The sequence below is a fragment of the Mobula birostris genome, chromosome 6 (assembly GCF_030028105.1).
Source record: "Mobula birostris isolate sMobBir1 chromosome 6, sMobBir1.hap1, whole genome shotgun sequence".
NCBI classification, from domain to species: Eukaryota; Metazoa; Chordata; class Chondrichthyes; order Myliobatiformes; family Myliobatidae; genus Mobula; species Mobula birostris.
The window spans coordinates 140,226,820-140,232,819 of NC_092375.1; the positions used below are offsets into that span (position 1 = coordinate 140,226,820).

A 6,000-nucleotide genomic window follows, 5' to 3' on the forward strand; every position below is an offset into this window, starting at 1 on the left:
TTTACTGCAAAATTCTCCTGCATTTGTTTCCAACATTTGCTCGTGACAGGTTGAGCCAGGACTGGGTGTAAATGCAGAAAGATGGACTGAACCCATGATAATTTTGTTTTTGTTTAGGGAGGAACTACATTGCATCATGACCACATCACTTGAATTTATTATTCTTAGCATGTTGTGAGCACCCAAAATATCCCTGGTAGACCGAAAAAGAAAAAGGTAGTTTGTTGCCTGTAGTGATAGTAGTGAGGGGACTGGTCAAGGGTTACACCTCAGGAAAGATGATTGAGAATTGACTGAGGTGTAAATAATCTAGTACCACTACTGATCGAATCAATGTTTGTCTACGTCACAAGTATCAGAGGTGAAGTAATATTTGGGGAACATCCAATGGCATAGTGAATAAATAAAGGAACCAATGAATGAAAATCCTCAAAAATTGTTCAAATTATTTAGGACAATCTGAATCACAGTTTGCCATTTATGTTGAAGACCCCGTTTTACAAGAACACAAGGTGATAGGAGCTGGAGTAGGCCACTCAGTCCATCAAGCTTGCCCTGCAGCTCAATATGATCATGGCTGCTCTTTCTCAAGCCTCGTTTTCCTCCTCTGTGTTAGTTCCTCCTTGCTTACATTCCCCCAAGTATCTATTTCACAATAAATTCTAACAGTGATTTGGTCTCCACAACTCTGTAGGTCAAAAGATTCTGAAGGTCTGCCGCCCCTTCCTTCAGCATCTCCTATACCCATGGCCTCTACCAGCTAGATGGACACAAACATCACCACATGGGAACATGGCCAGTTTTGGCTTGTCTTTAAGTTTTATATTATGGAAATGCGGTATATGCCATTCCCTCGTTGCTACCCAGTCTAAATCCTGGATCTGTAAGACTGCCTTCATTAAACAGATTGCAGTGGTTCAAGAAAGTAGCTATGAATCATCCTCATATTATCTGCCCACAGGACTCCCATTGCTGTACATTGCTGAGGTATTTATTGCCTATTAGATAAGTAGTTCAATTATTAACTAGGAAATTATTGAATTCCTCTGAAGCTTAGTGCATGTCCATAAATATATAAACCCCCCATGAAAATACAGATCTTACTTTCCAACTTTCTGGCCTGGCCAGAATTTGAATCCTGCAATGGATTCTGAATGATAAGACATAAAAGGGGACTTTAAAAACAAGACTGCTCTTCATAGTCTTCTTTTCATCATCATTGTTCTTGATTTGAGCATGGTTTAGAGGAATTTGGGTTGGGGAGAAGGTGTCCAATAGGTTACTAAGCATGTAGGAGCTTTTAAGATGATAAAGATGGTTAAGGACAGTAAAAATAATTTCTAGTGGATGTATTGTATCAAAAAAGACATGCATTTACATAACAACCTTTACAATATTTTGCAATATAGTGTCTTACAATTGGTGAAGTAATTGGGAATGTAGTCATTTTAATAATGTAGAAAATGCAGCAGCTAACCAGAGCAATATTAAATAGAGGACCACAGACCAGTAGGAAATTAGTTTACGGTTAGCAGAAGAAACTTCTCTTTGTGTGAAGAGACATTTATGAGCAGAATATAGCAAAATCTCTGTAACCTCTGAAGACGTGATTGGGCTATGTATTTCTTGCCCCAGGACATAACAAACAAGTTGGATTAAGTAAGTGCCTTTGCCTGTAATTGTACTGTGACTTCTGCGTTGTATGAACAGCCAAGTGTATAACTTTGGCCTCAGAAATATTTACAAATAGTAATAGCTGGTAAATTTCCAGAGGTTTGGAAAGTAGGAATAAATGTCAAGTGGATTTAATGTGGACTTGCAGAATGAGAAAGAAAATGGGCTTCTCTACTGTTGCCATGGCTACAGTACAAGGGATTGTTTGATTGTCTACTTAGTATTGGGCAGCATTTGTTAGAATAACTTAATAGTTTCAGCAGTGAACTCTTTTGTTGTGTTGCTGATTTTGTCTTAGCTGTCTGGAAGGAAACAAGGAAATTTATTGAGTTTTAAATAACTCAAACACCACAGCAACCTGTAATCCCTTCACAAATTCTGTCACACTAAAGCCTCTTTAAATGTAATTTAATGACTGACACGTTGAGTCACTATATCTCTATAAATGTTCATACACAAACCGGCTAAAAACTGAAAATTGCTGAAGAAAAACTTTGTTTTATTACATTGTTATGTCACGGACACTTTCTGATGGGTCACACTTTGTTTAATAAAGCAATCTGATTCAAACTGTCTCCTCCTTTCCTTCTGGCTCCTGCAACAGCTCCGAGCTGGTGAGTCCCGACTGCTGCCAGAGAGGCTCACTGAGTGGAAGAGAATATCAAATCCAAGTGTACTTGCTTTGTGATGTTAAACAGCAACAGGTACATGAATTGGAGATGTCAAAAGTGTCATATAACTTCATAGAAAAATTGGATTATTATTTATATGTATCCTCAGGATATTCTAACATGCAATGCACCAATGAGTGTTATCTTATAATTTAGGAGATACATTTGTCAAATGATCACAGAAGATCTCTTTTAAAACAAAATAATCAGTTTATAGTGTTGGTCGAGGGAGTTGGCAGAGCTCTTTAATGCATGTCAGAGGAACATTTACATCTAGCTGACAGGGTAAAGAAAGCTTAAATTTTGCCTCATCTGAAATACACTCCCTTGGTCCTGCACAGGAGCATCACCTTAGGCAAAGCAATTAAGTCTCTCATGCTGTGCATGTAGGCGGGGGAGAGTATGGGTTTTACTTGCTAAACATAAGAGATTCTGCAGAAATCCAGAATAACCCACACAAAATGGTGGAGGAACTCAGCAGGTCAGGCAGCATCTATTGAGAGGAACGAAGAGTGGGTGTTTTGGGCTGAGGTCCTTCTTCAGCACTGGAAAGGAAGGGGGAAGAGGCCAGAAGCCAGGATTTACATCAGTCAAGATGTACACAAACTACAACTCCCAAGACCTCGGGGAAGCAACACAAATGAGTAGAAAGTACATGACCAGTGTCACTAAACCATTTCAGTCAAATTAGTTAGTCTTCCCTTTTATTTGAAGAGAAGAATGATTCAATGTAAATTAAATCCCCTCCCATGTCAGCCAATGAAAACAAAAATCTGAATTTCAGATACAAGGCCTTCCATTTTCTGTAGAACTTTGATTAGTTTGGCAAAAGGCAGAAACCTTACATCCATCAAATTAGTGCTTCAATATGCTCTATAATGTTGCTAGTCAAACATTGGCATAACAAAATAAGTTTATAAAGAAGGAGGCAATTCAGCCCATTATTTCTGTGCTGGCTTCCTGCAGGATCTATTTGCATATTAACACCCTCCTGTTCTTTCCCTATAAGTCTGCAAACACTTTCTTCTGGAGAATAAGTCCAATTACTTTTTCAAGGCTGAAGTTAAAATAATTTTTAAGTTTCCCACATCACAACTCCTGGACTTAGTACTTGGAGGGAGTGTTTCCCTCTCACAGACTAATATGTTCATACTGACAGACTCAGCGGAGCGCTGGAACCTGCACAATGCAAAACGCTGTTTTGCTTTCTAGAATGGATTAGCTCCAAACCCTGTTAGAGGTTGTGTTGAATTGTGCCATTCAATCCCTGCCCACCCATCCTACCCCACTCAAGCCACTCAGAGGAAAACAAAAACAGCTTAAGAAGTTTAGCATATAACTAAATAACTCTGCTAATGTATTATACTTATCTTTCTGTTAAATAACTGACCAACTGTGCATATCCTGACCTTTAAGTTCATAGTTTATTTTCTCCATTGCTGATTATTATTTTTATCTATCTGTTTTTGTTTAAATGAATGGATTTTCAAAACTCGAGCTTCGGGAGGATCACTGATGCAGTGTCAGAAATTTTCTCCGCTCCCATCTGAACTTCAGCAGGACTATTACTGAAAGGGAAGCAGTGTTGCCACTGTGAAAACACTTCTGCTTTTGAATTTTGTCCGCAGCAAGAGAATTGAAATGGCAAGATAATGGAATCTAAAGAAATCCGACACATTGCAGGCGCAGAAGTTTTCTCATCGCATCTTAAACAGAGACAGCACAGAATGAAGTTATTCAATAGAGAGTGAAAAAAATAACTCATTTACTCCATCCTGTTGCTCTTTCCCCAAAGAACTCTAAATGATTTATTTCTTTTTAAGTGTATATCTAACTCCTCCACTTTATCAGGCTGAGTAACTTAAAAATAATAAAATAAGATCAAATCTAAAAATACCTTCTGAGTTATTCATTTCACTCTTTCCATTGTTGAATATAATCTTAAAACTATTCCTCAGTCAGCAATGATATTTAACAGCCTTCAGTCTTAATCTGACACATATTATACTGGTACATCTCAGTTTCACTCCACACCACCACCTTACCTTGGTGAGGTTCCAGTTAACTTTCAGCAAGAGTTGACTGTGAGTTTTGCCGCTTAACAGCGTTGCTTTTATCCTCTCTGGGAGATGAAAACCGTTGCTGCAGTTTCGATGCGGACAAATCTGACCAATCGGTGGTGGAGACTCAACACATCCCTCAGCTCAGTTACACCAGTCGCAACTTAATGAAGTTAAATGATGCAGCAATTTCCTTTTAAAGGTTCCAGTACAGAGTTAGCTGGTGTTAGAGAGTAGCAGCCAGAGTCAGAAGGGATAGTGTAGCAGATATTAATATGAATGAGATCAGACTTCATCATGATTTCAAATATAACCTAAGGGCAGTATGTTTAACACTGTTTGGTAATAGAACATAGAAGATAGAATAGTACAGCATAGTACAGGCCCTTCAGCCCACAATGTTGTGCCAACCCTCAAACCCTGCCTCCCATATAACTCCCCACCTTAAATTCCTCCATATACCTGTCTATTAGTCTCTTAAATTTCACCAGTGTATCTGCCTCCACCACTGACTCAGGCAGTGCATTCCAGGCACCAACCACTCTCTGAGTAAAAAACCTTCCTCTAACATCCTCCTTGAACTTCCCACCCCTTACCTTAAAGCCATGTCCTCTTGTATTGAGCAGTGGTGTCCTGGGGAAGAGGCGCTGGCTATCCATTCTATCTATTCCTCTTAATATCTTGTACACGTCTATCATGTCTCCTCTCATCCTCCTTCTCTCCAAAGAGTAAAGCCCCATCTCCCTTAATCTCTGATCATAATGCATACTCTCTAAACCAGGCAGCATCCTGGTAAATCTCCTCTGTACCCTTTCCAATGCTTCCACATCCTTCCTATATTGAGGCAACCACAAATGGACACAGTACTCCAAGTGTGGCCTAACCAGAATTTTATAGAGCTGCATCATTACCTCGCGACTCTTAAACTCTATCCTCAACTTATGAAAGTTAACACACCATAAGCTTTCTTAACTACCCTATCTACCTGTGAGGCAACTTTCAGGAATCTATGGACATGTACCCCCAGATCCCTCTGCTCCTCCACACTACCAAGTATCCTGCCATTTACTTTGTACTTGGAGTTCGTCTTTCCAAAGTGTACCACTTCACACTTCTCCGGGTTGAACTCTATCTGCCACTTCTCAGCCCACCTCTGCATCCTATCAATGTCTCTCTGCAATCTTCGACAAACCTCCAGACTAACTACAACACCACCAACCTTTGTGTCGTCTGCAAACTTGCCAACCCACCCCTCTACCCCAACATCCAGGTCATTAATAAACATCATGAAAAGTAGAGGACCCAGAACTGATCCTTGTGGGACACCACCAGTCACAACCCTCCAATCCCTCCAATCTGAATGTACTCCCTCCACCATGACCCTCTGTCTTCTGCAGGCAAGCCAATTCTGAATCCACCTGGCCAAACTTCCCTGGATCCCATGCCTTCTGACTTTCTGAATAAGCCTACCGTGTGGAACCTTGTCAAGTGCTTTACTAAGATCCATATAGATCACATCCACTGGACTACCCTCATCTATATGCCTGGTCACCTCCTCAAAGAACTCTATCAGGCTTGTCGGACACGATCTGTCC

General features: G+C 40.1%; 1 protein-coding gene across 2 annotated transcripts in view; it reads right to left on the reverse strand.

Moving 5' to 3' along the window:
* Positions 1-4,557, reverse strand: part of s100b (S100 calcium binding protein, beta (neural)) — a 39,605-nt gene extending 35,048 nt beyond the window's left edge. For both annotated transcript variants that reach the window (XM_072261475.1, XM_072261476.1), the window contains exon 1: positions 4,391-4,557. The gene's annotated coding sequence lies outside the window, so the exon portion shown is untranslated. The remainder of the gene's footprint in view (positions 1-4,390) is intronic.
* Positions 4,558-6,000: the final 1,443 nt, after the last annotated feature.